Genomic DNA, 11620 nt, shown 5'->3' with positions numbered 1-11620 from the left:
CAAGTCCCTGCCCGGTGTCCTTAACAACCAGGGTTGAAGTGCCAGCCGTGCCTCTCCGTGGAAAGATTGGCTTGTCCCCGCGGTTGCCCTGAGGAGTGCTGGCAACCCCAGGCTTGTCCTAGAGTTTTAGCCGAGCCCCTGCCCTCCCCGAGGGGAAAGCCCTTGGGGAAGAAGCTTCTCCACGCTGTTGTCACAGAACAGCGAGTTCCTGGGCCACTGCCAGGAGGAGCCAGTGTCCCAGGGATGGGCCCCGGGAGCCCTGAGTCCTGAGCCCAGAGTTGCCTGTTTTTAAAACCCCACTGAGTAGCAGGGGGGCTCATTTAAGACAAAAACAAGGGGCGCCCGGGTGGCTCAGTCAGTTAAGCATTGACTCTTGAGCTTGGCTCAGGTCTTGATCTCATGGTTGGTGAGTTTGAGCCCCGCATTGGGCTCCGTGCTGACAGCCTGGCACCTGTTTGGGATTGCCTCCCCCTCTCTCTGCCCCTCCCCTGCTTGCTCTCTACCTCTCTCTCTCAAAATAAATAAGCGTTAAAAAAAAAAACAAAACACGGAAACAAAAACACAAAAACATTGATACCCACACTTTGTGATCTAAAATCCCCAGACTGTTTTAAAGAATTAAGTGCTGGGGCACCTGGGTGGCTCAGTCGGTTGAGCGTCTGACTTCAGCTCAGGTCATGATCGTGCGGTTTGTGGGTTCCAGCCCCGCGTCGGGCTCTGTGCTGACAGCTCGGAGCCTGGAGCCTGCTTCGGATCCTGTATCTCCTTCTCTCTCTGCCCCTCCCCTGCTTGTGCTCTGTCTCTCAAAAATAAATAAATGTAAAAATAAAAAATAAAATAAAAATTCAAAAATTCATAAAAAAAAAAAAGAATTAAGTGCTATGAGTTTCGAGGACACGGGGTTATCGACACTAAGTTGGCCAGCTTCTGTGTAGCAAGGCTCGCCTGAAGAAGGTACCAGACAACTCTGTTGTCTGTTCATTTCCGTATATTTCCCGAGGCCGTGCAGTAAAAACTAAAGCAGAAAAGACAAATGTAAACAAAAGCTCCCGGGTTGGGACTTCCGGCAGAGGTACCCAGAGACCCCCGGGTGGGGGGGGGGGAGGAATGCTTAGCCAGAGCTGGGGCAGAACAGCAGAGGGCCCCGTGGGGGGGGTGACATTTGAGGTAGATGGACCAGCAGGGAAAGGGGAGGGGTGCAGACAGAGGGCACAGCGTGTACGAAGGCACGAGGCATGCAGGAGTGTCCCGTGACAGAAGAATCTGGAAATATTGCCAGAGGCAGATTGTGTTTTGAAATGGTGGGTTTGAGCTCACATTCAGCTGGGCGCCGAAGGATGGGAATCCTGTAAAACCACTGTGGGAGGTGTGGGGCTTCCCTCAGACCTCCCAGCACTGCCCCCCGCCCCCCGGGGCTATTAACGGAACGGATCGAACATTGTCAGGGACCCACCTGTGTCCCCGGCCAGCCCCAAAAGTCAGGGCAGACACTACCTAGGCAGGCCCCTGTGGCTTCCTGAACCCTCCAGGAGGCCAGTCGCCAGCAGTCTGAGGGATCCAGGAGTCAGCCCCATGGGAGCAACCTTGGGCCCCTGAGAAAGAGGAGTTGGTGGATAGACACCCAGCCTCCAGGTCCCTCGGGGGGACATTCTGAGGTCCCACACAGCCTCCCTGGGGTCCCAGGAGGATTTGGCCCCGTGTGCCCCCAGTGCTAACAGCTCATTAGCACCCCCTTCACCCCCTTCCTCCTTCCCTCATCTCACTCCAATGCCCGGGATCACCGTCCCATCCGTGCTTTGGAGAAAAGCAAAGGCAAGCACAATTTTCCCATTTGGTTCTCTCTGGATCACAAGGCGGTGCAAATTCAAGCCCCAAACTCACATGGGGGCAAGCCCGTGAACGCCCGTTTCCAGAGGAGCTTTTTTTTTTTCCCCCCTCCTTGCAGCCAGATGACAGACGAGCCTCCTCACCTACCTTTGCTGGCAGATGGGTTAACGTCCACCCTTCGGAGAGCCCGTGGCCCCTGGAAGACCCCGCCTGCACCCTTATTCCCTCAACCATCTGACCCTGAACGCCTGGGTTATAAAGTTCAGCAGCCAGAAGGGAGCCACAACTCGCTGCCTGTTGACCCCTGGAGGTTTCCCGTGGTTTTGCTGAAAACTATGGCAGCTCCCCCAACAAGTAATCATAGAATGACCTCGTCATCCAGCAATTCCACTCCCGTGCACATGCCCAGAAGAACTGAAAGCTGGATCACGAACAGACTATTTGTACCCCCCACCCCCACCCCGGTGTTCCTAACAGCCTTCTTCACAACAGCCCAAATGCGGAAGCAACCCAAGTGACCTCCAACGCACGAATGGATAAACAAAGTGTGGCTGACCCATACGATGCAGTAAAGTACTCAGCGTTTAAAAAGAAAGGACGCTCTGACACCTGCTGCGACACGGATGAACCTCGGGAACACGTTATGCCGAGTGAAACGAGCCAGCCGCCAAGAGACAGGCTGTACTAGTCCACCCACGCGAAGCACTGAGAGCTGTCAAGTTCACAGAGACAGGAAGTGGAAGAGTGGTTCCCAGGGACGCCGGGAGGGAGCACGGAGAGTTAGCGCTGCACGGGGACAGAGTGCCTGTTCGGGAAGATGGAAAAAGTTCTGGAAACGGATGCTGGTGTGGGCTGTGAAATAACGTGAGTGTATTTCATGCCACGGAGCGGTGTTCTTAGAGATGGTTACAATGGCAAGTTTTGTTGCATCCGTATTATTATTCTCAAAAATAAATGAAGCCGAGGATAACTCAGGTTTGTGCTGTAAAAGTTATTGGGGTCGCCGGGGTGGCTCAGTCGACTGAATGTTTTTAACTCCTGATTTCGGCTCAGGGCGCGATCTCACAGTTCGTGGGAGCAAGTTGGCGGCACAGAGCCTGCTTAGGATTCTCTCTCTCTCTCTCTCTCTCTCTCTCTCTCAAGTAATTTTTTTTTAATTTTTTAATGTTTATTTATTTTTGAGAGACAGAGAGAGACAGCATGAGCGAGGGAGGGCAGAGAGAGAGGGAGACCCAGACTATGAAGCAGGCTCCAGGCTCTGAGCTGTCAGCACAGAGCCCGACGCGGAGCTCGAACCCACCGACGGTGAGATCGCGACCTGAGCCGAAGTCAGGCGCTTAACCGACTAAGCCACCCAGGCGCCCCCCAATAAGTAAATTTTTTTTTTTAATTTTTTTTTCTACGTTTTTATTTATTTTTGGGACAGAGAGAGACAGAGCATGAACGGGGGAGGGGCAGAGAGAGAGGGAGACACAGAATCGGAAACAGGCTCCAGGCTCTGAGCCATCAGCCCAGAGCCTGACGCGGGGCTCGAACTCACGGACCGCGAGATCGTGACCTGGCTGAAGTCGGACGCTTAACCGACTGCACCACCCAGGCGCCCCAGTAAATATTTTTTTAAACTAAATAAAAGTTATTTATTTGTTGTGTCTCATCTTGGATTGGGAGGAGTTTTCTAGCGAGGGGTTTTTTTGGGATCCCAAATAAGCCACTTTCCAGGAGTAGAGGCTCTGGAACCAAAGAGTGGAGGGCCCCATAGTCCCTCAGCACCTCTGTTGAGTGTTCTCCCCTAACCGCCTTTCCAAAGGGAATGTTAGATACGTCACACCCTTAACCATCCCAGAACCTACCCATTTCCTTTAGAGTATTGGACGCCAGGGAATGATTTAATGTACCGCTTGTTTCTTTGTGGTTGACAGTCTCCCCAACTGGAATTTGACCTCCACGAAGATGGGAATCACTCCTTGTTCTTACCTGAGTCCCTAGTGCCCAGATCAGGAGGAATTCAGGCAGAAGTTCTACCCCTCCCAGGGTACCTGGGTGGCTCATTTGGCTAAGCCTCCAACTCTTGGTTTGGGCTCAGATCATGTTCCCGTGGCTTGTGGGTTCGAGTCCCATGTCAGGCTCTGTCCCGACAGTGCAGAGCCTGCTTGAGATTCTCTCTCTCCCTCTTTCTCTGCCCCTCTCCCGCTCATACTCCCTCTCTCCAAATAAATAAATAATCTTAAAAAAAAAAAAGGTATGCCCTCCCAAAAAACCATATATATAACTCAGACTTCTCATGATTCAATGACACCATTAAGAGCCGGACTGATTCCACACCTAGAAAGCAACCTGTGTGTGTAAGTGGATACTCCAGAACAGATCTCAGGGAAGAGGTGGGGTCATAGGGATGCCAGAGAGATGGTTTTTAAAGTCTTATCAGGTTGGGTAAGGTCGCCCGGGGAGAGGGTGTGGCCCCTCAATCACAGAGTGGGAAGTTTGGCAATATTTGAGCTGTAGGAACCACATTTTAAACTGCATTGTCAACTGCCCAGAACATCCCCTTTGGGGGTGGGCATCAGGATGGGACAGAAGGGGCCTGGAATCTGGAATGATAAGACAGCTCTCGTCTTATCTCTGCCCTTATCAGCTGTATAGCTCAGTAACCTGCAACTCCCAGAGCTCAGTTTCCCCATCTGTAAAATCGCCACGGGCCACATGACCCACCTTATCTGTCAACAGTCAAACCACATTCCCCCAGTGCCCTTGAGCACTGGTTTGGGGAACACTACGCCCTGTCCTGGACCCCACCCTTTTAGTGGGAGAGGCCCGGAGGTAAATAAGATCTATAAGGAAACAATGGGCTGAGTCTCAAGGAAGCAGGAGGGGCCGCTTCTAATTCAGAGCGGGTTTGTGCTGCGAAGATTCTGAATCACCTGGTAAGAGGCAAGCATTTTATTTGTCTTTTTGTTTTAATGTTTATTTATTTTTGAAACAATGCAAGAGACAGCGTGCAAGCAGCGGCGGGGCAGACAGAGGGAGACACGGAATCCGAAGCGGGCTCCAGACTCCGAGTTGTCAGACCAGAGCCCGAAGCGGGGCTCGAACTCACGAACCGTGAGATCATGACCTGAGCCGAAGTCAGACGCTTAACCGACTAAGCCACCCAGGTGCCTCCAGTTATCTTTTTTTTTTAATTTTTATTTGTTTTTGAAGGAGAGAGAGAGAGAGAGAGACAGAGCATGAGTGGGGGAGGGGCAGAGAGAGAGAGGGAGACACAGAATCGGAAGCAGGCTCCAGGCTCTGAGCTGTCAGCACAGAGCCCGATGCAGGGCTCGAACTCCGGAACCATGAGATCCTGACCCGAGCAGAAGTCAGCTGCTTAACTGACTTGAGCCACCCAGGCTCCGCCCCCACCCCAGTTATTTTTAGCTTTGATGTCGATGGCCACGGTCGTGGCAGATAAAGCCCGTGGTAATGAGACCCCAGCCTGTTCTCCTTCCTTGACCCTGCCTCCCTCTTCCCTCACTTCTAATAGGTTTGCATATCAGCGCCAAGAAAAGTGGCTCACAGATCAGCTTAACTTGAGTGTCAGAGGGAGAAAGTCTAGGGATGCATTCTGCTTAGAGCCTCTAGTCCAGTCCTGGGAGGAGGTTGCAGTACAGACCCTGGAACCAAAACACACTGGTTGAAATCCTCTGGGCCTCAGTGATCTCCTCTGTAAAATGGGGACAATAATAATAGTCTCCCCCTGACCGTGCTGTTGTAATAGGTGACTTGACACAAGCATGGGCATTCTATAAATGTTAGCTAGGATTCTGGGTCCCTTTTGCAGACCTGTGCCCCTCCCTTGACCAGGGCCAGGGCCAGGGCCCCGGCATCCCAGCTCTGCCCTACTTAGACCGCAGCAACGTCAGGCCGGCAACCGGAGCTAGCTCCCCAGAGAGCACGGTGCACTTGGGATCGTTTCCAGGAGCTAATGAATTCTTCAAACTCCCCAGGGCTTGTTGGCACATCACCCCTTCAGCCCTCTGAAGGGTGGCCTGGTTCTGCCTCCCTGAGCGGGCAGGCCCGGAAAAAAAGCCCATTGGAAAGGGACCCATCGGGGGCGCCTGGGTGGCTCAGTCTGTTGGGCAGCTGGCCCTTGATTTCAGCTCATGTCATGATCTCACGGTTCATGGGTTCGAGCCCTGCATCAGGTTCCGCACTGCCCTCTCTCTCTGCTCCTCCTCTGCTCGTTCTCTCTCTCTCTCTCTCTCCCCTTCTCTCTGCCCCTCCCCCACTCCTGCTCGCTCTCACTCTCTCTCTCTCCCTTTAAGAATAAATAAATAAATTAGAGGCGCCTGGGTGGCTCAGCCGGTTAAGTGTCCGACTTCCACTCAGGTCATGATCTCGTGGCTTATGAGTTCGAGCCCCGCGTCGGGCTCTGTGCTGACAGCTGGGAGCCTGGAGCCTACTTCGGATTCTGTGTCTCCCTCTCTCGCTCTGCCGCTCCCCTGCTCTTGCTCTGTCTCTCTCTCTTAAGAATAAATAAGCCATTTAAAAAAAAAAAAACTAAGGTTAAACATAAATTAATTAAATTAAATAAACAAACAGAAAAAAAGTGACTCTTCCAAGCTCGTTCCGCTTCACCGACGGTTCCGGGACCCAGGTGGGGACCCGTGCCCTGAGCCGCTGGGACTCCTGGCCCCGTTCTCCATCCTTTGCCTAGCAACTCTGTGTTGTCTTCCAGAAAGCCAGAGAGAGCTGTTACTTGTCAAAACTCTGTCAGGTGCAGCTGAGGTGAAGCTGCCCGGAGAACAAGAACTCTTCCCCACCCGGATGTTCTTCTCTGCAAGACTGAAACTCCAGGCAGGCGGGACCGTGAAGTTCACCCGCCACGGATGCCCCATGCCATACCCAGGTATACAACAGAGTGGGGGACAAGGCAGCATTTGTCCCGTGGAATGAATGAGTGAGTGAGTGGTGTCTACCCCATTTCTCTCTCTTGCCCTGCCCTACCCCCCCCCCCAACCGGGGGAAGCTGCTGAGGGTCCGGTCACCGTTGCTTCTGGAACGGCGACACCCATGTGGACGCTCCCGGCCCAGCATCCCTCAGGACTCAGCGCTGTGGGGCTGAGGAGGGCAACGGGCATCTCCTCAGTTCAGGGCCCCACGCTGGGGACGAGAACCCAGACCCCACTTCCTATACCAAGGGTCCTCAAAGATTCTTGCCCTATACAGCCTTTCCAGCTGCCAGCCACGTCCCGCCAATAATGTGACTTGATCCCATACTGAGGGGCTCTGGGAAGCCAGAAGCAGGACTGTGACGAGGCTTGTGTTCCTCTGGCCAAGGCGCAGTTACCTTACATAATCCTCACCACAACCCCGGGAGGCAGGTACTATTATTTATCATCTCTGGCAGTTGGGGAACAGATGCTCAGAGAGGCTGATTTGCCCCAGATTCTGGGACTTGAGCCCACACGGCCTGACTCTAGGGTGGGTGCGCTCACCTCGGCCTCAGCTTGGCGGGGAAGCGCCCCCATTCTGCAGGCAGGGGTAGCTTCCTCAGCCTCTCCTGAGCTGGGTCTGCTCGTCTGTGAAAGGGGCTTGGAGGAACCGTGAGGAACCTCCGGCCCTGAAGCCCGGAGGCTAACTCCCCCAGCAGCAGCCGAGCCCGACCTTGGTCTGCCCCATTTGATGGCAAACCCTGACCTTGCCTGACCGGGAGGCCATTTACAGGGGGTCGTTAAATCCCAGGAAGGAGAACTATTCAAAACCGTTTGGAGCTTGAAGAGGGTGTGGTGCCCTGGGGGTGTCATTTAGTATAGGGTAGCTGCGACCATCTGTCCTCGGACTTCTCTGAGGTCATCAGAACAGCTCTGGCGGTTTGGGATCGGGGGTTAAGTGTTTACAGCATCCTCCACACAAAGCTGGCGGACAGCAGGTACTCAGTAAAAGACAACCCTCCCTTCTTTTAGGGTGACACAGCTCCTTAACCTCTTTGTCTCCAGCCCACTCTGGAACTAGACTTCTTGTGCATTTCAACGGCTGCCAATAGGTATGAGGAAGAATCCCCGTAACAGGGTCTGCTGCTCAGTACTGAAGGCCAGATAAACAAACCTTGGTACTTCCTTTCCAATTTCCAAAAAAGCCCAAACTTCTTTGTCTTGTCAGTTCTTCACAAATTTTATGGTTTCCTTGTCAAAAAGGTAGAAAACCTATCTGCTCCGGTCACTTCTTTGGGTCCGATGTCTTTGGGGGCCCCAAACGTATGAAATTAAATCGTTTTTCTCCTGTTAATCTCTCTTTTATTACAGGAGGTGTCACAGCCAAGAACCTAGAAGGGTAGAAGCAAATTTCTTTTTCCTCCCCTACAGTGCATTCCTTCTAAGAAAGGAACAGGGAAGCATGGGGGCAGGGGCGATGGGCTCACAAAGAGCTTGGACAAACAGGTTCCAGCCTGGCGGACCTGAAGAGGGCAACTTGCTGGCCGCGGCTTATCCTTGCGGGAGCCGGGACAACACAGGCCTTTTATGAGCAAGGAGGCTGGGCTCGCAGAGCCTCATTAGGACTGTGGCAGAAACTTGGCTCTGGCTGGATTTCTTAAGGAGAAACAAAAGGAGGAGCGCAGCAGCCCGCTGGGCAATTGTCCTTTGCCCCCCAACCATACCCCCTGCCCCTGCTACCCACCAGCCCCTGGGAAGACAGGGGCCTTGAACATCAGCTCATTCTAGGGGAGGCCTCTCAGGAGGGAAAAGAGCCCTGTTCCAACCTCAGGCTTAATAAGGAAGCAAAATGCTCCTTACAATTCCCTGGAAAGATCTGAAATCCTAGCCTGTGGGGGTGCAGTGGGAGGTGTTTTCCCAGGAGCGGGCAGCTTTGCAGCAAAACAAGGATTAAAGAAGCAATTAGAGGTTTGACAGCCACCAATCAGAGGAAGAAAGCAAGAAGAAACCAGCAACGGGTCATCAGGGAGCCTCAGGCCCTTCAAAATTTGAACAGTTGCAAAAAACCCAAACAAGCCTCTCCTCCCCCACCCACCAAGTCTGGGAGTGGTGGCTTAAATGGGGTTAGCGCCTAAGTGGATCTCCCTGTAGAACCATCTGTCTGTGCCCTTCCTCATCCCTAAACTTGATATGTTGGACGTATGCTTATACATGTAGTCTGCTTGGCTTTTTTCCTTTCCAATCAATGTTATTGAGATATAATTTACGTACAATAAGATGCAACCATTTTACTGAAGTTTGACAAGTATGTATACCTCGATCAGGCTTGAGAACATTTTCATCACCCTAAGAATGTCTTCTGGCCTCTTTGCAGTCAACCCCCTTCCTAGCCCCAGCCCTAGGCATCTACTGATCTGCTCTCTGTCACTATACGTTAGTTTTGCCTTTTCTAGATTTTCATATAAATGGAATCATGCATTCCTTTATGTCTGACTTCTTTGTTATGGTTGCTGTTGTTCAGATGCTGTTGTAAATAGAATTTTTTTTGGGGGGGGGGCGCCTGGGCGGCTCAGTCAGTTAAGCATCCGACTTTGGCTCAGGTTGTGATCTCACAGCTCATGAGTTCGAGACCCGCATCCGAGACTCTGTGCTGCCAGCTCGGAGCCTGGAGCCTGCTTCTGATTCTGCATCTCCCTCTCTCTCTGCCCCCCCCCCCCCGCTCATGCTTTTTGTCTCTCTCCTTTAAAAATAAATAAACATTGGGGCGCCTGGGTGGCGCAGTCGGTTAAGCGTCCGACTTCAGCCAGGTCACGATCTCGCGGTCCGTGAGTTCGAGCCCCGCGTCAGGCTCTGGGTGGATGGCTCAGAGCCTGGAGCCTGTTTCCGATTCTGTGTCTCCCTCTCTCCCTGCCCCTCCCCCGTTCATGCTCTGTCTCTCTCTGTCCCAAAAATAAATAAAAAACGTTGAAAAAAAAATTTAAATAAATAAACACTAAAATAAATTTTTTTCATATTCAAATTGCTCGTAGCTAGCAAAAATTATTTCTTTCTTGTATAATTAACCTTGTGTCTTGTGATCTTACTAAATTCACTAACTAGTTTTAGTTCTTGTTATACAGATTCATTAGGACTCCGTAGTAAACTGTTATATCGTCTGTGACTAAAGACGATTTTACTTCTTCCTTTCTGATCTTTATATCTTGTATTTATTTTTCTTGCCTTATTGCGTTGACTGGGACCTCTAGTGCCACACTGAAAAGTGGTAAGCATAGATGGTCTTGTTGCTGATCCTAGGGAGGCAGGCAAGCAATCTTATTACCGGTATGAAGTTAGCTGTAGATTTGTTGTAGACGCCCTTATTCAGGGAGAGGAACTCCTTCATATTCCCAGTTTGCCAAGAGCTTTTTCCAGGAATGGGTATTCAGTTTTGTCAAATGCTTTTTCTGCATCTACTGCCACAATCACCTGGTTTTTCTCTTTTATTCTGTTCCTATGCTATATTGATCGACCTCCGAATGTTAACCAACCTTTCGTCCTGGGGACATCTCTCACTTGCTTTGATGCATCATCCTTTTCGTGTGTCGCTGGATCTGAGCGTTCCTGTTTTGACAAGGATTTTTACCCATTTTAACCCCTGATGTACCCCGAGCCTAGAACACTACTTTAAACAGAGTAAATGCTCAATAAATAAGTGTTGAATAAATGAATGAATGAAATCTCTTCCTCCACGTGGCAGTCAAAGGATGTGCACATTTCAACATTTTGGCAAAACGTCCAGACTTCCTTCTGAAAATATTGTCCCAGCCTTCACTCCCACCAACCCGTATGCCAGGCAGGGAGGGAACATTGGTGCCCCGCACTGCAAGAATGCACAGCAACATGACCTGGTAGCCACAGCCACGATCCCTTTGCTGAGTGCCAGGTAACAGGAGAGGGAAGCACTCGATGCCCCCACGCGAACAGCAGTGGCCTCACAGAAAAGCTGATTTTTGAGCTGGTTTCAGATGAGGTCCAGAAGGCATCGGGCCAGCAGAGGAAGGGGGCATCCTAGGCAACAGCATGTTCTAAGGCACAGAGGCATGAAAGATCATTGCATCAGCCACTCACTAGCTGTGTGACCTTGGGCAAATTTGTCTTGCTTATCCATAAAAAGGAAACGAAAACAACAGGGCTGCCAAACATGGTGAGTATCCAACAAGATAATATACATGAAAGACCTTGGAAAAACTCTAACATGAAGGCAGAGTTACTATTAACAAGGAGGCGGGGAGGGCTGTGCATGCGTCCAGCACAGCCTAGGCTAGCTGAGCAAAAGAAAGCAAGAGCCTGGGGGCACCTGGGTGGCTCAGTCTTTTAAGCATCCAGCTTCTGCTCTGGTTGTGATCTCCCAGTTCATGGGTTCGAGCCCTGCATTGGGCTCTGCGCGGACAGTGTGGAGCCTGCTTCGGATCCTCTCTCTCTGCTCCCTCCCCACTTGCACGTGCACATTCTCTCTCCCTCTCTCTCTCTCTCTCTCTCTCTCTTTCTCTCAAAATACATAAACAAACTTAAAAAAAAAAAAAAAGCCAGAGGCTGGGGGCACCCCACTGGCTCAGTTGATAGAGCATGTGACTCTTGATCTCAGAGCCATGAGATCAAGCCCTGCGTTGAGCGTGGAGTCGCCACCAAGATAAATAAATAAATAGAGGCTGGCACCCAGCCCTGGTGTTAGAAGCCTGGGTCCCAGCCTCAGACACTTCCGTGAGAGCAGCCAATGTGGAGGGCTGTGTCTCAAGGATGGCATCCCCTCGGGTTAGAATCCTGCCTAGATGAGAGAGAGGTTCCTTCCTGGTTAACAGGGTTGTATTACTTTCTCCTTCCTTGTACTCATGCCCCATAAATCA

This window comes from Lynx rufus, unplaced genomic scaffold (genome assembly GCF_022079265.1).
Source record: "Lynx rufus isolate CCGP_SWC_20201006 ecotype Redwood Valley unplaced genomic scaffold, mLynRuf1.p SCAF_2, whole genome shotgun sequence".
In the NCBI taxonomy this organism is placed as follows: domain Eukaryota; kingdom Metazoa; phylum Chordata; class Mammalia; order Carnivora; family Felidae; genus Lynx; species Lynx rufus.
This window is presented reverse-complemented; position numbering follows the sequence as displayed.